We start from the raw sequence: 21435 nt of genomic DNA on the forward strand, positions 1-21435 counted from the left end.
CACGTTTGGGGATTTAAAGGTCGTCTCAGTAAGTGATGGCGACACGAATAAATGACCATAACGATCCTTCAATTTCTTATAATAGATTTTTAAAAATTATCCATGGTCCTATTCGAACGGTTACTACGTACAACCTTTCAGTTAACATACACGATATGACAAGTGTAATTAGATTAAAAAAAAACGGTATAACAGTTTTCATGCATCGTGTGTTGTTACGTTGCTCAATATTCGTCCTAAAGATCTGGGCCTGAAACATTTCTGTGGTGGAGCCGCGTCTGTTGAAGCACTTTTTTTTTTTCTATATTCATCTTAGAATATTACATTTTTTAATAATAGTAATGATCATAGAAAGGGCTAATAACAACCAGTTCCATCAAAGTTACGAATTAGATGGGCTCAATCGTGTCTGTTAGTACGTATAAACCGAATGATTCAAATAGAAAAAACCTTCTGTCAGACATGTGCTTAAATAGAACGTCGTCAAAGGCGACTGGCCAACTCCTCTCACAAGAGAGCATTTTCACGGGTTATGGCCGGAACTTATCCTTAGAGTAGTGTGTGCCAATTGACCCCTCCAGAAAGATTGTAATCTTCGCACCTACTTTTCGATAAGAAAAAAGTTTTCTCGCAACAGAGTCTCGTTCACTCTAGAAGTCATAATATTAATAATAGACAGTTAGGAAATAACCATTTCGTCAAGTAAATCTCCGTACGAGGAGTTGACAGAGCTAGGTGTTGACAATCGTCGCCCTCTTCTGCTTTGCAACATCTAAACTTGACGATATTTCCAGCACCTCGATCGCTGTTTAACTTGAACGCGTACGTTTTATGTAAACAAGAAATGCATAAAACTTAGAATCGGATGAAAATGTGTGTGGTGTTTAAGTGAACAGAAAAGCTGATACTAACTTAATAACTCAAATTGTTTATGTATATTTATTCGTTTTATTTGCTATTTAGGTATATTAAATGCCTAATTACATCTAAATGTGGTTATTGATTAAGCAAACGTCCAAGAAAGCGTGTTTGTTCTAAATAGTAAGCGACAGATTTTATTGGATACCATAACCGACATTTACGTCGTTGGTCACAGTCCGTCGTACCTGAGAATCGTAAACTGTGCTGGGGCATAGAGAAATAGATTTGTTGGTCGCAGATGAAAATCCTGCACAAGTGGTAAAGCGGCTTTTTTTTAGCTTTAATCCTTCACTTCATCAATCGTAGCTAATACATCGGCCCGTGAATAGCAAATATAGTTCTTTCATATCAGCTTACCTATTTTTTTCGTGTATGTTGACAGCAGTGGCATGTACAGTTGTACTGGTTCGTGTGAAAGGGATTCGGCCGGTCAATCTTCAGTGTCCGTCCTTGGTTAACTCCTCTAGATAAACTTCGTCGATTTACTATTCAGCCGTCGGTGTGACTAGAGCGCCAAATATATGAAGACAGATTTTTACCGACCTCTTTGAATCTAGCAGCAGTGGTGCCTTGGACGTGTGGGTCTCTGACATCAAAGTCGGAACTTGTGTCAACGTTCCGCGCCTCATTCGCAGACAGATCTGGCGCAACAGTTGTTTGTAATATTGCTGGAGTAGGGCCGTGTAGTACGGTACGAAAACGGAGAAAAACATCTTGGCCGTAGTGCGTGACGGTACATATGCGATCGTTGCATCGACTATTTGCATCCAGGCAGATATGATAAACAGTTGCACTCTTATATTGTTATCGGAGTCAACGACAAACGATGTCTCACTATCAACGCTTAAATTCTTCTAGCTGCTCTATTCCAGCTACGTGTAACAGGATTAGTCGGAAAAAAGCACGACACATTTCTTTTCATTTACTCTGCGGCCATAGCATGCATGCATGCGTGTGCATGCACGTGATAAAACGTTTCTAGTCAATTCAGAATGAATTATCCATTGTTCGTTTTTAACGATACGTCCCGCCTTTTTCTTACTTCTGCTTTCTAGTTGAACCGTAACGGCGTGTCGCAGTAAAAATAAAATCAATATTAACACAACAGTCGTGTAGTCCATTACATATATTGCCTGTTTCATTGGCATGCGGCCGTACGTTACAGGTAGGCCCTTATCGGCAATCAACGACAGGTCCAATAAGCTACAGCGCACGGCAAGGTAAGAGGTAGACAAGAAGCGCGATAGGAGACGCCCTAGAAGAAATGTCGTGTTTAGCTACGCAATACCTTCCCGCGTCCCCTTCCTAACGTCGGGCACCATTTTTTCAGGAATTGTGCCCGTCTTGCCTATCCGTCCTGCCTTTCCGCTCACTAACCTATTACATCAATAAATCATAAAAGAGATACGGATACGGCAGCGCCACTGTCAACATACAGTATTATTCTTCATGTACGACCTGCCTTTTTCTAAGGACACGATGTCTTTTCCCCCTTGCAACAATTGATGCGTTCATCAGCATGCATATTTGTGTGTGTTTTGTATGCATATATGCATGCATGAGAGCAATGGAGGGAGTCGTTCACTATCAAATTTTACATGCACCCTCCCAAAACCAACATTAGTGATGTATAGACATCTGCATGGTAAGTATTTCGACTCTGCGTTCTGTGGGCGTGTCTGTTAATGTGTGATACATTGAGGGGACCAGGTCTATTGACAAACAGGCGGTTCTTATATTATGGCAGCATTTAATAAATAAAAATGCGAAACTTTACTTCATGGTTAGTGTTCATTGTTACTATTATCGTCATTGTACAAAGTGGAATGATGTATAAGATCGTCGACAGTTGAACGCCAGAGCGAATCGGTTATATTTAGTACCATTCTACCATGGTTTTATTGGATAACATGGATATGGATACACAGTTTGACTGTAAAATTTCGAAATTAGAACCTAGTATTAATTTGACTATGAATTATTTATGATATTAGTTAGGTGTTATTATGATCTAGAAAGATGAACTTAGATTAGGCATAGCACTCTCTTAGGCTCACGTTTGCATGACACCCCTAATTTAGACAAACATGTCGCTTTGGCCATCGAAGGCGTTACGGTTCCGAACATATGTCAGTAGTCACAATGGAATATAAATTCCTCAGCACTTAATCTTTCCTGATCTACGCCACGCTGTGCTTGGGGCGGTGGAAAAAAGATCGCGGTTCGACATAAACTCATATACAATGAAAACTCGTATCTAAAAAAGTTACAAGATGAACAGAGCTTGCACTGTACTGTGTCTGCGAACTAAACGTTCAAGCTACCCTTATCTTTGGTATTGACCGTATTCGTTGAAAATCTCCTTCTGATAGTACCGGCATTACATCTCCGGTGCTCGGAATATGTTTTTTTTTTTTGTTCAGAGGCAGCGGATCATAACAATACGCAAAGTACAGTTTGTAGCCGATCATCTAATAGCTGATGGATGTACCGTGTCTGTGAGCCTTTGCATCGTCGTGAGACCCGAATTCTCTATAGGAATGGACTTCCAACCTTTAGAATCTCGATTCTAGCCTGTTATAAGACGCTCGTGGTAATCTAGTGAATGATATTTCAGCTACTTCTAAGTGAAATCGAGTGCCGGAAAGCAGTGTCAGTTCTTCAACTTCGGCTAGGGAGACGTCGCCATCTTTGCTTTGGAAATTCATCATCATATGATAGATACACACATAAGCATGTAGGTGATCTGGGTTAATGTTCACTTTTACTTGAATTTAGAACACGTGTACAAACAATCGAGGATTATCTGATGTTTATAGCGACGAACTTGTGTCGTTTGCAGACAGTTAACTATGGATGCTGCGAGCAAAGCGCGCGTTTACTGAAGGAAATTAAATTTCCATTAACAAGCATGAAATAGTGTAAAAACATATTTACTTACATTCTACAGTGAAATTCCGTCGTGATAACGATTCTTGTCTGGTCCTTGTTGTTATTTTCCTGCAAAGGAGCAGATCTTAACTAGGTATATAGACCGTTAACAAAATGGCAAAATTTTCTGGCGAAGTTTTCCCTATTTAAATATATGCGCAAGATACAGAGTAAGTGTTTCAAGCATATTTGTGTATAAATATATGTGGGTTTGGGTATGAAATATGTTGTCGAGTATGTGACTTGAGCAAGAGGTACTACACTGATATCATTTTATGAAAACAATTTATTGACAGTCAGTATTAATTAGCTATCTTGATGGCCATACAAAATACATTAGGTTGATGGCGTGACAGACGGAGTCATGATACTTTATGAATATGCAAGGTCCTACTTTTTTTTTCCTTGTTCATCTTCGAGCGGCTGGCGTAAAAATTGTAAAAATTAAAAGTAAACATGGGCTATCGAAAAGAAGTTGCAAGGGTTCGCGATACTACCCAAGAGAGCTTTCCAGGACCTCTTTCATAAAACCTGTTTTTATTCCCGAACTGTATAAGAACCGACTGATTTATATGTTTGTAATGTATCTATACTTGTGTATTATAGCAAATATAATAATCGAACTATGTTATACTGCAATAATTAGAGGTTTCAATTTACACCTTGCGTGTACAAGTATTTTCGAAACGCTTTAAAAGCGTTATTTTTTCATTTAGTTTTATTTTGAATAAACGTTGTTAGCGGCTTGGCGGTAATTGGTTATTTGAGGAAAATACCTTTTATTTTGACGACTTATTGCCTCTTGTGTCATACAGGCAGATTTATCCGAAACGAAGGGTCGAACATATCACGCAGCCTTCGCCGGCGGTTATGGTCTTGTAAAATTTACTAGATTAGTATAACAAGAAAGGTCTCTTCGGTTAAATTTACCGAACTTCAAATGCCCAAGAGACTTAGTGAAGCCTGCGTTTGTATTTTAACTGCCTATTCCCCATATGTTTAGCAATAGATGCTACAGGCAGGAAGTGGCAAAACCGATCTACCATTTAGAGGGCTGCTGGATGGGCCGACGTTCGAGTGTATGGCTCGTTGGGTTGACTAACTTGTTGGCCAGTGGGCGGGAAGTGGGCGGATAGAAAGGCTTTCTATCGAGGCTGTACTAACTGCTTTCTGTTCCGTGTAGTATACTACGATCTCCACCTCCACTCAGCTTCAGTCTGACTGCATAAAGGGTTAGGTGATGACTGCCACCATCTGTGGGGCTTTAGCACTACGTGCAGTTGATCTGCTCCTCTGAGGTAGGGGCTGACCATCGTCTTTCGTTAGACTAACTGGCGAGGTTCTTTCGGTCTCAAAGCTAAGTGGCTCAGCAGGCGGGCATCTCCGGAAAATGTCCTTTTCTTCTTTCTCCCTCTGCTTGGACCGTATCGCCTCTACAATACAAAAGAGACAGCGTTTGTTAGATGCACATGACTTCCAGGTACCGCTGCAACCATTGAGATAAACTACTGAAGGGACCTTCGTGTCCGAGGGGGCGTTTCCACAACGGAAGTAAACCTAGACGTGAATGCAAGCAAGATACTCCAGGAGACGGAGTTCTTTCGCCTTAGACTAGTGGCCTAGTAGATAAAGACTTCCCGTTTAAGAAGCGCAACGTATCCGCTACGTTTAGTGGTCAGGTTTGGAGTCCCAGAATCGGCTCGAATGCCCCTACTACATTATTTAGCAATAAAATGCTCACGAAAACGCTAGTCATATTTTTTCATGTTCTGAGACTACAAGTGCTCGTACGAGGCTAGCACAACAATTTTCAGAACGCTTCATGAAAGAGGCTAGCGGTCGTGAACTATCCCTTTATATACAAACGCGCTTGCAGCTTACATATAATAATACCATATTTAGCAAACTTTTATTATATGACTATACGAAAAGCCTGGGCCCAGTTTACTTCACTAGCATCGCATAAAAATCGTAATAAAGGTAAGAATGCCATCAGTTGAGACGCTATAAATCTAGTGGCATTTTTTACACCTCCTCGAAATTAGCCTGTCGTATTACAAATCTGAAAGCTGAAAGTGACCCAAACTTCCAGAAACCTATTCAATCCAATTGGTGGCGCGCACGTTTATCTGTGAAACAAATGAAAAAACTAAGCACCTGCTTACTTGCGGCCCACAAACATTGAATCGATAAGGCAGGTTATAAGGCAGGCTGCTGCATATAGATTATCGGGTTAACGAACTTCGCATTTTTTGGAACACGCTGGTCAATACTGAATACACGTTATATCAATATCTCTCAAGGGGATAAATATGGGACTGGAAAAAATGACTATAACTGGAATACATTATTTCGTTGTGTTTCATGTTCAAAAAACTATACGTGTAAATACAGCTCATTTGTAAGAAAATACAAGTTTCAATGACACCAATGGGGGGGCCTCTAACGCCCTAAATCTCTCATGATAAGGGTTATTGGACACACAGATTATCATTAAAGCATATTTATTCGAAATTATCCAAATCATTAGTTGTTAGGAACCGAATATAGTGGTCATGAAAACATTCTCTTCTGCAAGTTTCCTTTCAGCCTAAATTGTGGTATAGAATACTCACCCTTGCGGAAAATGAGAAATGACTGGGTAGGAAAAACGCTGCAATATATAAGGTGACCGGCGCTTAGTGCTAGGTATTATATGTACCGTGTAACTGTAATCTGGTTTGATTGGCACCAGTTATCGTAAGGCTTATACATACGTGTTAAACTTCTCAGCTGAACCTTTTAGCCAGCAGTGCTACCCACAGACAGTATCTAAGGGCCTCGCCTTTTTTTATAACGCTCACCTGAACGCGATCCGGCGCTATGGTTAGGTCACTTACAGTGAGAACGAGGAAAAATTAGCGTTTAGACCCAAGAAAAATTAGAAAATTAGACCCAAGAGGGCAGCGAAACTATCTAAAATAGCGCTTTATCAATTGGAAGAAACATGAAATCCTCAACAATAGTGTGTATTATAGAGGGGCATTAAGTTGTGTTGAACTTTGAAAAGCAGTATTATCTAACGGGTTTTTATTTTGGTAATTTCGGTCAATGAAATCTCTTCAGTGCGTGTAGAACGAAACCATTTTAACTTTCGCACTTTGTGTACGGTTGGCTGGCACTTACGCGTTTTCTAATAATAATAACAACAACATGTACTAGGTTCCCTAGTTTTTGAATAGACCGCATTTCTTCTAACTTATGTTCTACATATATGTAAAATTTATGTGTCCAACTTACATCTTATTTCTCATCTTACTTTATTATTGCGAATCGGTAAATACGTGTCCTTTGGCGATTGTACAGCAACATTTACTTACCAGATCGAAAAGGTCCGCAAATAAACCAGTGGGTATTTTCTCAATGCAAAGGAATCACTGTGCTTCTCTATTTCATAGCCGTTGTGCTTCTTTACGTCGCTTAGGAAGCTGGAGTTATAGCCTTATCCTGGTAAATCCATTCGGTCGGTATGCCGTTGAAGAACCGGTCTGGTCACCCCGACTGAAGCAGACTCTTGCGTATACGGCCAGTGGAAGATATCGCCTACAGAAAGGTCGGATATACCACAGTAATGAAATTCTCAAGCACGATGCAATATGCCTAGGCATGCATTTTCCCTATGTAACGGTTATTGCGGACACTGCGAAATAAGGTCAGCGTCGAAACATAGTTACGTTCAAAATGACGCAGCCTTCGCGAATAGGTTTCGATACCAATTTATTTATTTATTTTTTGCAGAATTCTTCATATTACATCGCAGGTTGTAAGGCTTTTTTGATGCACAAATGACTGGTGACGAACGATTCACTGATAGAAGGCAATATGACAAGATATGCGATACTTTTAGGCTAGTCCATTTTCCCTGATGGGACTCAGATAATACAGAAGGCAATCGTCGTAGATACATTGTAGGCGAGAAGCAGCAAAATGATATTATCTACAATAAAATACGTTCTGTTTATCCTTTGGATAGCCATGTGAATCTGCATATAAAAACACTTTGAACATTGATCTCGAGTTCGGAGCCTACGTTGCTGGATGTTCGAAAGCAGCCTTATGACTATGTAATCTTATCTTGTGAACATTCATCTTGCAAAACCCTAGGGTTTACTAGAATTTTTGTAATGCCTTGACTGTTCTTAAACGGCTGTATTGCCCTCAAATAGGTTCTTATTATAAAAACATAAATATCTTAAAAGAAGTTGAGGATTACCTTCTAATACCAGTTACATGAAATCTGATAGGAATTCATTTTAAATGAAGAAAAATAATGGTATGTCTATCAGTGTTCTAGAAGGAGAACAATTTACTTTCATGGCGGATGGTAAGATTAGTATATGGAAAGTCCATTTTGTGCCATTATTTTGTAACCATTTCATAAACTCCCGGCTAAAAGAGGCCCAATATTGTATCATTGTATTTCCTATCACGAATTTGTTAATATCTCCCATGAGTCTGTTAAATAGAAGGCTTATGGACGAGCAAGCCTGAGTAGCTAGGTTTGATATTTGGAAAAGTTTATCGCAAAATGACGTGGCTGTTTTTTCTAATTTATTCTTATGTTACGTTGCAAATTGAACTCACTCAGCTCTTCAGCTCATGGAGATATGATTCAGAACCGGAAATCAAATAGACGCCATCTATGCCGAGCTCAATACTGTACGATGCCACCTTTTATAGCAGGTCACAGATCATCGCCCTAAAACTCTTCGATCGACCGTCCACTGAAGGGTTCGCAAACGCGTCACTTGGAGGCCTCGGGCCACCGTGGCAGCTCAAATTGCCTACGGACGCTAACTAGTAGGTTAGTGAGATTTGTCGATCTCACGCGGTCTCATGCCTTTGCTTTGCCAATCTTTTTAGATGATGATGGCTAGCTATTGTTAAGCCGCGAAGAGTGGCAGGGTGTTTATCACGAAAACGCTAAATGTTTCTTTCTCGGCATAACCGCGAGCGGGGGCCAGGGGTTCCGTTGCGCTTGCTTTCACTTTGGCGCTCGCTGCTTTTCGGTGAAGGCTAGAAACGATGGGTGAAAGGGAAGCTTTTGTTAGGTCAGTACGGCCATTAAGTGGTGGCACTAGCAGCGCCGTTACCACTGCAACTGCTCTCTCTTCCCGCACACTGCTGCTGTATGGGAACCTGTGTGTTTCAATGCCCTGTGAATCACCGCACGTCGGTTGCCTCTCACCTCCAAACGGTCCGCGGATTCGGAACTACGTCGAATACGTTGATTCGATTTGGCTTACTTTGGTTTCGTGTCACCGCAACTCCTCTTCGCTATAAAGAAAGACGAAAGACAAGGCTATTACTATCTGGTACGGACCTTCTCGCCTATTCGGATTCACTAGAGAGGTTCACAGATTTCCTCATAGAATAATGCCATCGCTGCTAGTACCGCTACCGCTGGCACGACCATTCAACTATACATGCTTCTCTATAGATACTGGTGCCATTGCGACTATATCTATAACAGCGATTTAGGCAGCAGAGACGACGGCGACGACAGCTCTATGCTAAGATCTGCTAAAAACGAGCATTACCCCTCGCCTGCTCGTACACCTTACGTTAGGAAAACTCAGGTGGTGAGTGAGCGTTATTCATATTCAAGGTACTCCCATACCCCCTATGCTTCTCCATTAAGTGAGCGCATCTCATAGACTACGTCGCCCCTGCCTACTAAAAGCGACATGCGGAGCCTGGGAACACTGAACTACCATCGGTAGGCCGACGAATAGGGGCCGACGTTTGGCGGCCCACTCATAAACAACAAGCCAGGCTTAGTCAATTCGAGACGAAGGCACAATGACCGGCCGCTTCTCGTAACAGCTACACACCGGAACCAGTGTGAACCTTCGTGGGAACTCTTGTTTATCGTTTAAGCATGTCAGTATACGAAACTCTGAAACTAGTTATGGGCAAAGTTGTAGAGGCAATGATAGGGCTGCCTAATACTTTTATTAGCCAACACCTAGTTGCTTTACAGTTAGGCAAAAAAGACGCCGTACGGTAACAGGGTTGCCAAATTAATCTATGGCATGAGCAAGTTGAAAATAAACATGTTTATTCACTGGTAAGATTGTCAAACCTCAAGGTTTTTGCTGGGCTCAGGGTTTTTGAGGTTTGTATTGGGGGGGGCTACAAGCGAAGAAATTAATTAAATAAGCGCGAGAAGCCAATTTTGATGATCTTAGAATTTTCATGCAGAAATTACCGCTTGCCTTAGAGGACGGAATATCTATAGAGTGGGTTATAGAGGCGAGGTTTAATTTTTGCAAATCATTTGTAAGTGGTCTAAACTACAATTTGAAGTTGTCGAAGTGATTGAAGCCCATCTATTGAACAATGATACATGTGGGACATATGTCCCTGTCGGCGAATGCAAAACGTCGCCCATTTCCAGTTGGTTGAAACGTACAAGCAACATTAATTTTGTTCTAATTGATACGGAATACTCTATATTACGTGTGACAATAGAAATCGACGTTATACTATATGTGCATGTTGTTGACAACGATCGAATTTCCACTACTCGAAAGGCCATTAATAGTTTCTATTGCTAGCTTATAATGATCGTATCGGTAGGCATCTGCACTGGTATACGTTGTACATCCGATGGACACTCTCCGTATCAGCAGACAACTATTCTAACAAAAATGTTTACACTTTTGTCAAACGCTTATTTTTCTTATGATCTCATAAATACTCGTTGCTAATATCTATTAATCATTACAAAACCATTATTCTTAGTGCTTACATAATAATTATATATGTAATACTAGTATACATCGTTAAAACATACATTTTTTATAATGGACATGTGTGTGTCTCTTTCGTTTCCTTTCTTTATCTCTATTAAAGTCTAAACGAATGTTAGAAAGGCCCGGAATCATTTTAACACAAATTTGTTATGTCAATCGGCGTTAATTCCGACAACAGCCGTTGATAGTACGTCGAAGGTGCAGCGAGATGGGTGCACTACTCCACGATACTAAACGACTATCAAGCGACGTTGATGGGTTTCACGTGTCCGGAAAGGCAAGTGCACACCCCCTTGTTTATATGTGCCTTTACAAAGTTACGGAAGTTCATTTATGTCTGTATGTTTGGGAAACACATTTAACAGGAACTTGATTGGATTCAGGTGAACCAGGTGTTTGCCTACTATACTGGTGGAAGCTGTAAGTAGAAATTCTGAAAAAGTTGAACCATATACATATATATATAGGTATATGGTTATATATATGTATATGTTGCAGGTACGGGAGTACATTTGATCACTAGGAACTTTGACGTTCTAATAAGGTCGCATAAAACTAGGCTGAATAAATTTTGATTTTCTAGTACGGCTGTAACTGAAATAGCGACAGAATGCATCAACACTAAACAAGTGAAGTTGTCGAACGACGATCAAAAGTGTCCACGGACGTAAGCCTAAACAACAAGAGAAAATCATGCTAAGACGCGAACTTTTCCCGCCGTCCAACACGGCGGATCGGACCGTACCTGCATACATTAGGAAATGGAAGGTCATGGGTCCAGCGGTAAGAATCGTCAGGCCGTCCGCTAATGACGCATTGGCGTGCGATAAACCCTTGAGACAGACTGCCGAGTAAACTAAGCCATCAGCGCGGCCGAGCGTGCGAGTGTATTCAAACGTTTCGTTCTGATTTCGCTTTCCAAGTCTACGCTTCGACGGGCCAAAGACGAGTCCTAAAGTCGGCTAGGCCATTGTTTGTCAAGTGACGTTAACGCCGCTTTGGAAGTTTAAAGTCCTGAGGCCTCAATCTCCGACAACTTAGCAGAACGTGCCTTGCCTCATAACTCCTACCCTTATCCCATGAAAATTCGAAAAGCCGCAAGCATTACCAGGTCTGGTTTGTTTCATAGCGAGTAGATACCAAATGCTTCGTCAGATACTATTATTACTACATACGATGGCTGTAACGGTAGCGAAGCAGGACAGCATAAAGCGAATGGATATAAGCTGTGTGGCAATGTCGGGTCAGTGAATGTAAGCGTGTATTTTAATGTCGGCCGAGGAAGTTCATATACGATAAATGGTATTGTTACCTCTAGCCGCCTGTTGTTTCTACAGAAAACTCGATATCTGCATAGTATACTCGAGCTCAAGCCGATATAAGTCAAACCAAATCACAACCTACCTTCCGCCCTGGGCTAGTCGCTAATCGGAGAACATGTACAAGCATGTTATCTGAGCCTTGAGCCTAGATCTTGCTGGGTAAGAATCATCGATTGTGACCTGAAAAAGAGTAAAGCGGTACGCAAAGTTCATGATATTGACAACGACTACAGATGAAAACATCACCAGAAACGATGTCAGCAGAAATAGGACCATCTTGCATGGCAAAAAGAGTCAAACTAGCATGAAATGATAAAATCTTGTTAGGCCTCGTAGAAGCGATCAAGCATGGATAATTAAGACCAAATGATTTGAGAGTTGCTAATCTTTTACGAAACAAATACATTATGCGCACGCCTTAATGTGGAAATAAGAGCGAGGCGTACATTAGTGGGTACCAGATCGTTGGGCTGCTGATTTTATAAATGCACATTTAATGCCAAGCTAGACATATTGTGATAACGTCTTATATCGTCGCTATGTTAATATGGCAGCAGTTTATAGGGTAAAAAATGTACATCCACATGTTCACCAGTTATGATACTGGATTTACTGACCTTAGAGATTGGACCAAAAAATATTTTCTTCTGGGAATAAGATTTATTCAGCGTTGTTACGTTGTGTGAATTTTCGCTACTGTTCCGTATCGTTGCTCATTATCGTATATTTCATGTTACATGACAAAAATAGACAATTCGACCAGCATGATCTCCCGTCTCTTATTTATTTAGCATGCGGATGCGATTTGTACGTATCAGGGACTACCAATTGGTACAAACAGTCGTTCATTGTTTTTTTGTGATGTTATTAGTGACAACGCGAGGTCATGTGGTCTGACCTGACCTTTGCGTTTCTGCTACATTGCTCATCATGTTGGGTGATCAAGGGAACTAATCCCTGAAAATCCTAGGCTTACTGGTGTTTTTCAGGCTCGTGACGGCTAGAAACTTCATAATTAACAAAAATCAGCGGTCCAGTATATAGCTATCAATCACGCTGACGTTCTACAGAGACAGCAACTAGCATTTGAGCTTCATAACAACGTCCTATTTCCATACACAGACATAGCATAAACTACGTTTTTGCTACATTAGATCATGTCTGTACTCTATTGGGTCCCTAGCCATAGAAATACCAAATCGAAAGGGCTGAAGGTGCTCTAAATGAAAATAAAAACCCATCTTTTTCAAGAAAATAACTGCACTGAAGTATATATATATATATATATTTATATATATATAAACAAGTGTTATATATGTATAACACTTGTTTTTCTACTGTAAAAAAAGGTATATTATGCTGTACTGTTGCTCTAGCCAACGCTATTCTAATGTGAGTTAGTTTCTATCCATTGGTCCCTAGTATTTGCATAACTCTTTTAATAACTTAATGATAAAGATTCATAACTGCATTATGCAACTTATTAGCCTACTTTGAATCTATAAGCCGATTATTTATAAGTTAGCTGAATCAGCTAGCGGTGCGAACATTAAGGTCGCGTTTCGGTAGACATGATAGAAGATAACTCTCCCTTATTTAGTTTCACCGCGACACTAAGGCGTTATAGCGTGAGACGGTAAGATCCTATGGCGGTGCACCTGCACTCGGTGAAGACAAAGACCATGCACAGACAAGGACCCGCTTTGTGGCCTTTAGCTTAACGATAGCCACCGTTCAGTAAAGAGCCGTTAAGGTTAGGATTGGAAGAAAGTTCTTAAGCGAGCTTCAACGTCAGAACGTTCTACTTTCAGGCCTACCTCTACAATTGAAAACGCAATTTATAGTCTTCTAAGCCAAGTTTGCTTGGTTAGGCAGACTTACCCAAGAAGAAGCGGCTATATGCGGAAGGAAAGCCTGGATGCATGCTTCTGTTTAACGAAGCTGCGCAGAACCTATGATAGGATAGCGAATCGATAGCAAATGGGTGAATATCGCTGCGACACTGTGCATGAAGAGCCTGTCCCTAGTGAGGCTCACTAGTCGACTTGAAGAAAAGTCTCACGAGGTCTCGATTTCTTTCACTCCGATTTTGCCTCTGATTCCCGGCGTGCACAGTATGTATAGAAGATCCTCAGCGTGTATCCGTGGATAAAACGGAGGAACCAACCTATCAAACGCGATAGGTTGTGCGTCCTGGACGTAGATAATGCGCGGCAAAGCCCTACAGAACTTCGCGCGCAATTGCCGCTCCTTAAAGCTACTATTACCGCCGCTATTCCTGCTGCTGGTATTATTCACGCAAACGTGGGAACATTGTGCCCGGCCAGTAGTAGATAGTCACTTCATTCAAAGCAAAAATAGGGCTGTCATTTTGTGCAGATCACTACGACGTCGAGTGCTCAGCGAACAAAGTGAGACCGTGATTAGGGATCAGCTTTTACTGATACTGCAGCTCTTTTTGATGTCACAGCGTGACTAAAAACATTTGCCTGCAGTTTTCGTGCATCGAAAATCTATACGCGCCTTTTAAATTTCAGGAAATGATTTTAATCGTATTGTTATGTATTTATTCGCTGGACCTTGGTCTGTATACTAAACCCATTGCCACCGGCTTACTTTTCTTGCCACACCTTTCACCATATATACTCGATAGAAAAAGAAGTCGAAGTTCTATATTAATGGCAATCGTGTACTATCGTAGTGTACCAATAGAATATAAGGGGTTTGCAAACAGCTCCGTTTCCAAACAACGGTCTCTATGATAGGGCCTTGTCACAGTAAATCAATATAGGTAACTCTAATTAATCTTGCCTTACAGAATAATGCCGAAAATAATGAAACTCCGCTACATTTTTTAGATAAATTGCAGAAGCAAATGGCATTGTGTTTATAATTCCGTCAGGATATGATGCTTTCTTAGATTTCTTTGTCATATCCGCATCGTTTCAAATTTTTCTGCTCCCGCTCAACGCTGTTTTCTATTTATTCCTCCCTACAAGTCTGTTGTAATTATCAAATAAATAAAGGCTATTACATAATTGTTGATCATATGCTGGATGACATTTTCCTTCGAGTTTAGGCACCAAAGATGGCGTTTTGGGTGGACATTTTTTTAACACATTTTCATTAGACATTTATATTGAAAAATAGCATTGTGAATCATAAGTATGAACTCTGCACCTGAGAACTTTCTGCTGAGGGCACTGGCCGGACGATACGTGAACGAACGCTTGACTGCAATCGAACAAATTGGGCCTATGCAATTTTACCATAGAAGATGTGCCTGGGTGCCCTAAAAGCTGAGTGAAGTGCACCTGGAGATGTGGCTTCCCCTTGATGCTCAACATTTTACTCGATGCCAGTCGCAATAATAGATTCGGGAGCTTATAAGGGTTTTGCTAGTGGAAAATCAGTGCGAAACATAAAATGGTTGATATGACTCTGTAAGCGGCTTAATTGAGTAACGTAAGCAAAGCTATGCAACTGAAAAAGATTATGATTGATGCCTGATCGCACAGGACCGTCCGGACCTGCCTGGAGAAGATTACAATAGAGATCCTTTTATACTTATCGTATTTTCCAGCCGTTGCGCTCACGGTTTAGCACGATTTCTCCTTACTGACGCATGAAATTTGCAGCTGAATGCATCAACTCTAAATGGTCTTAGAAGGCGGTCGGTGGAAAAATTCTTCAACCTATACGAGTCTTGAAAGTTTCACTTAGGACAGTATAACAAATAGGTTAATAGAAGAGAGAACGTCGTAGAGAAAGACGGAGAACACCTAATACATTAATCTGTTAGTATAATTGGGCTGAAATGGTGTTTACTTTTATTAGGTAAAAAATAGACAATATTTATTGGTACACCAAGCCAGCTATAAATAAGTAAAGCATTTTGAAGAATGGCGCTTATTTTTATCTCTTTGTTAACAGGTGTGATACGTTTTTAAACAGTTGCTCTCGCTACCTACAGTCACTGTGAAATTAGAAAATCTTGCTATCGAAGATCATGCGATGGAGGCTGAAACGGCAAAGGGTCATAGTAGGTAACCCCTACAGTAACTTCCAATCGGCCCACAATTTTCTACATGCGATTCACATTTCTACGCAACATCTGCAAAAAAGATGCCGAAGCCCAACATAGCTCACATTTGTAAGCCCAGCGGAGGCTGATATGGACTAACTTCGGGCTTACTGCAAATGTAAACCTAACGCATCGTATTATACCTCATTAAAACTCTGTTCAGAAACAACAGTGATTAGAATGACTCTATTGATATGAAGAGGCTCGGGAGTTTAAGGGGTTAACTTATTTGCGCAAGCAGCTCATTCGAGACCACAATAAGCCAATCTGTTAAAGGCGAAATACTCTTGAGAATCGAAGCAAGCGTTTCATCAGATTACAGGCGATAGTGGTCGTCCGATGCGGAACCGTCGTGCAGATGAAGAGAATTACAAGTCATTGTATGCTATGCAACATTATGAAAAAATGCACTTTAAAATACCCACACAAGACTTTATGGCCGATGGAAACATGCCCCACCTCGAGTGACCTAAAAAATACGACTTGTTTACTATGGGCAGCTATTGACGAGCAAAATAACTAGATAAACACACCTATAAAAAGCTCATTTAAACGATCAACTTTGCGGCGAGCTCTCTACTCTTGACAAAATCCGTGTTCTTTGCACTGATGACGCGTCACCACCTTGGATTAGATTATGCGTCACAATATCCGTCTGCCTGTGAGTGGACGATGTTCAGGTTGACACAATAACGAAGTGCAGCGTTTTTTTTTTTGTTTGTCTGTAAGATCGAACCAATGGAAATTTCGTGTTTTTTGGGCGGAATGCGTGATGCCGCTATCACGTATATGTGTTCTTTATCAACTTGTACCGTGGCATATTACACGACTACACTGTGTGTGAGACAGTATTACTTTAGAGGGCAAACGTTAACCGAATAGGTCAATCTAGAACAACACGTGACCGAAATAGAATCGACCTACATCTAGGGATGATTATCTGTGTATAAAGAAATAGACTGATTACTCTTTATGTCGCAAATGGGCCCACTTAAAGTAGTTTTAGCTGCTCTTGTTGTCGTCGTCGTCGTCGCCGACAGTTAAGAAACAAATGAGATGCTGTAGATAACATGTCTGCACCTATAGTCTAACGAATCGGTTACACCCCAAAATAAGCCCATTTTATAGAAGGAACCAGGTGGATAAAGTCACTAATTCGGCAGTGTGCTAACTCGATTAAGGTAACTGGAGGGGTAAAACTGACTCGTATAAAAAAAAGACACACTTCCAAGTATTTGTTTGTTTCAAATGAATTTTTACCATTTTGCTTCTCAATATATTCGGCCAAAGGGGATGATTTCGGTTAAAGTATATATGTCAAGACAGCCAAATAGCTATGGATCGAATTGTGATGTCAGGCGGTATTAAACGTATACCTTTGCCTGACCCTTATCTTTCTTAGTTTTTGCCCCGCGAAATTTTTGAGTTCGGAAAATCAGAACCGTCCCAATTGGCCCTGCTCCCACAGTAAAGCGAGAAGCGAAGGCCAAATTCAAATTTTTCGGGCCACTCTTGTTTTTGGTCTGTTTAGCCCTTCTGGTGTAGCTACCATCCATACAGCTAATACTTGGGTAGCACGCACTGTTGTTCTTATCCATCACGGAGTAACTGCGCAGCAGGAAAGACAAAAAGGAAAAGGATAAGGGTTGGCCACCGTCTGGTATTACTTCTCACATATGGCCGCTACCATCCTGATAGAAGCGTACTTACTCCAGAGATGCATATTGGTGCGCAGTACCGTTGTGCAACGAAGCCTAAAACTCACAACGTTTATGCATGTTTATATCTGCTATTGGACAGTGGAGTTTCATCAGAAATGGCCTGGGGCTAGCGTATATGGTAGGGCGTCTAATAGGGTACCAAGCCGCGTCTATAACATAGAAGGGATCGACGCTAGCTATATATTATCATTCACCCACATTAAACCGGCCAAACTGAATTGTATATTTAGAATGAACGTAGGTTATCCTATCAACTTGATAGAGCTAATCTCACTTTATCTTTTTTTGACTCGGTCATCAGGCTTTTATTATTAAACGTTTATATTCTTATAGTCTTCTGTGTTGAAACAAATATGGACGAAAATACGACCGATATACGACCGAGGTATAGTCTAGTAATGTATCAAATGGGTCTACGGCCTGGCAACGAGCCTACTTATTGTAATAACGCTTATTAGTGCCCGTGGGCAGCCGATACACAAAAACAAGAGGATACTTATCAACGCAGTGATGGGTATCCGGCCAAAAATAATTATAATAAAATTAGCAGTATTGGAAGGAAGTATATGCACTAGAAGAATGCATAATGGTGTTGCTCTAACGTAGTTCCCAGCCTGTGAGGATAAACTTTAATTCCACGTTGCTCATAGAGAGTACACTTTAATTTTTAATAAAAAAAAAAGTGCATCCTATAATAGTCTAATTTAATAAGTTTCGACACGTTTTCTATAGTGGCTGCTACCTCCTATAGCATTTCCACGCACACCGTCATTTTTTCCTTTAAAGCGGTCATGAATATTGCGTACATTTAAGGGATGTATCCCCCCCCCCCCCCGAAGAGGCAATACGTTTGAATATTGAGCTGAATTGATTACGTGCATCACGCAATTGTATGAATATTTCAGAAATAGTAATCGTCATCAATAGGGACAATCTGAACGAAAGCGACGAAGCAGACAGGATCATCTACGTTCTTTAAACGGATGCAACTCTAAAACGCGAAGACCCACATTGTATTCCCATTGTCTGATGATCCCAAGGGAAGTTACGACAGTGTCCGGGACGGCTGGCCAGTAATAGGAATGGTAATCAGAAGCATTTAGTTTAGATCTAAAAGCTGAATCTTCGGTCAAGCCATCCATAAGTGGGTCAAATTTGTTTTATATAATAAGCTTATTTCAAGGAATGTCACAAAGAACCTATTTCCAAACCCACATATGGTGTCATTATTATACTGTGAGACACAACGTAATACTAGTCACTTTGCCATTTCATAACAAGCATTATGCTCAGCGGTTGAAAGGCCATCATAGCACAACTACAACTATACCAAATTCCCATTTTTCGTTACCATTTGCCTGCTTAATTCTAACCCGAAGACTTAACAGACATATCTAATATATGGCCATTTCGAAAGATCGAAAATGTGCATATTTTTTGCTATGATTGTAACCCCATCCTATGTTTTTTTCCTAGTTTGTCTCGTTTTGAAAACAGTTTCCTGCCATTCACATTGATTCCTCTAGAAGTGTACAGAGAAAAAAAATCCTATTAGGCACATTCGTTTCGATCTATGTAAGCGTATTCAATCTATATTACATTGACTACTAGCTAGGCTTTCGTCCCTTGCGATTATGAGCCTTGGATACGCGCACGTATAACATAAGCATGCTTGTTTTAGGCTAACAGAAACGATTGAAGCAAATACAAAGGCAACCGATAACAATTTACAATCTATGCTGGATTATCTATCACGTTCAAAACATGAGCTTACTATTGTAATGATGCAAGACCTTCGCGTTCTTGCTCCGATCAAAGACAAGCAGAAAGCTGCGTTTCTAGTTGGAGACAGCATCAGGCTGACGACATGTTGTCATTTACTTAGATTTGCGCCGCACGCCGGATACTGGAACGAGTTGACGTTGTTTAAGTTACGACAACTTATTGCGACCGAGCATTTCCCCAACGAAGCGTAAGCCTAATTTCTGCTTGAAGTTAATATGTGAATATAAACGGGAAGTTATATTAGACCGAGCTTGTTCTGAGGCGGACTACCGCCTCCATTGCAACGTAATGAAAGACGAATTAGGCTCTTAGCGTACCGCCGATTAATATAGCATAGCTCGAGCCCATAATTAAAATAATACACTTGAACAACACAAATTAAATGTAGACCCCTACTAATACTATGCTTAACCTACCTTGAATGTCACCCAAGCAGATTGCTCATCACCATATAGCACTCATTGTAAAACTTGGGTGCCTTAATTTACATAAATCAATACAAATTAGTGAAGAAATCCAACGCTAAGATTGCATAGCTCTAAACTGCTGCCCCATCACTGCACGAACATATGCTATTGTCCCAGAAAGCGCCTTAATTCCTTGGGGATTAGAACTCAATCAACCCAACCAGCTCTTTATTCAGATTATCTTTAGACGATTCAGTGAAATCGAACGCAATTTATCAACCACTGCTCTAGATGAACTAAAGGCTTTGTCAGTGGTGCCTTTGCAGGATCGTCCTAGTGGGGACAATCTGTGGAAGGTGTCGGAGGAAAAGACTAAACTTCACAGATGCAGCAACAAAAGCCGCAGCAGCAGATACCCGATTTGAAGATCAGTTCACTTATCCGTAGTAGCCCCCCGAAGTTTCACTGATCCTAGATCTACGAAAAGCCCATCCTTCCTCGAAGATTAGCTCAGGATGTTCTGTTTTTATAGCTTTTGTTTCTGTCGAAGTGGCGGCAGCTACCTAGACCCGCTACCGTTAGAGGGGACAATTGGCTTTTTTCCTTTGTCGTTTCTCATAAAGACTAGGTCCCTGAAAAGGCAAGGAGAGGCGTCTGCCAACACAAAATAGTAGCCCAGTTCGTCTTTCTACATAAGATGATATGCGGTTCCACAAAGAAAAACGACGTTGTTAAGGCCATGTTGTTCTATTTGCGCCACACCTTCTGCCTTTCTAGACAACAACCTACCGATAACAATGATGTCAACCACAACGCTAGCAGTGACAGCAGCCGTTGCGAAGAACGTATCCAGGCAAGTTTCTCTTGACATGTCGAACGCGATGCAGATCCAAGAAGTAAAACATGAGTTGTTACAATGATCTGATGATTTGGGTTCAAGTGGGCGCCTACTGAGCGGCTGACTGTTTAGCCAAAGACGAAAGACAGAGAGATCTTTGGTCGATGACACAAGTCAAATGGATATGACCATTCGACTAAGCCGTTAGGCAGTGCTTTATTACCACGACATCGCCGGTTTGATGATAAAGATTATACCTATATGCATATATTATGTTCTTCTTTATATTATATTATATATTATTATTATGTATTTTTCAGCCCACAGATGTGCAACACTTGTATGACGTTCTCTCGTGCTGTTAACGCCGTAAATGGAGTGGGGTCATTTGCGAGTAGTATGATGCCTGACATGAAACGACGCGCAGATACTCGGATTTATATCTATAATATGTTCTACTTGTATTTTACATGTCATATACTACTACAATCTTCTGAGAAAAACCTATAGTAATGGTAACATTCAGTTATAATTATTGATATATTTTCTCATTGTGTGGACGGTGCTCGAAACTTCGGCTGAAAAACAAAACAATTCAACGCTGTCGTTTGTGCCTTGCTTTTTAAATT

General features: G+C 40.7%; 2 long non-coding RNA genes across 2 annotated transcripts; one reads left to right on the top strand and one right to left on the bottom strand.

Moving 5' to 3' along the window:
• Positions 1-999: 999 nt before the first annotated feature.
• Positions 1000-9144, bottom strand: LOC147753408 (uncharacterized). The gene is made up of 5 exons (XR_015311336.1): positions 8476-9144; positions 7212-7434; positions 4896-5285; positions 3863-3921; positions 1000-1678 (listed from the first exon to the last, which is right to left on the bottom strand). It is a non-coding gene; the product is annotated as an uncharacterized LOC147753408 (long non-coding RNA).
• A 9543-nt stretch (positions 9145-18687) lies between these two features.
• Positions 18688-20821, top strand: LOC111261058 (uncharacterized). Its single transcript, XR_002680740.1, has 3 exons — positions 18688-18861; positions 19662-19748; positions 20746-20821. It is a non-coding gene; the product is annotated as an uncharacterized LOC111261058 (long non-coding RNA).
• Positions 20822-21435: the final 614 nt, after the last annotated feature.

The sequence above is a fragment of the Varroa jacobsoni genome, unplaced genomic scaffold (genome assembly GCF_002532875.2).
Source record: "Varroa jacobsoni isolate VJ856 unplaced genomic scaffold, vjacob_1.0 scaffold_516, whole genome shotgun sequence".
In the NCBI taxonomy this organism is placed as follows: domain Eukaryota; kingdom Metazoa; phylum Arthropoda; class Arachnida; order Mesostigmata; family Varroidae; genus Varroa; species Varroa jacobsoni.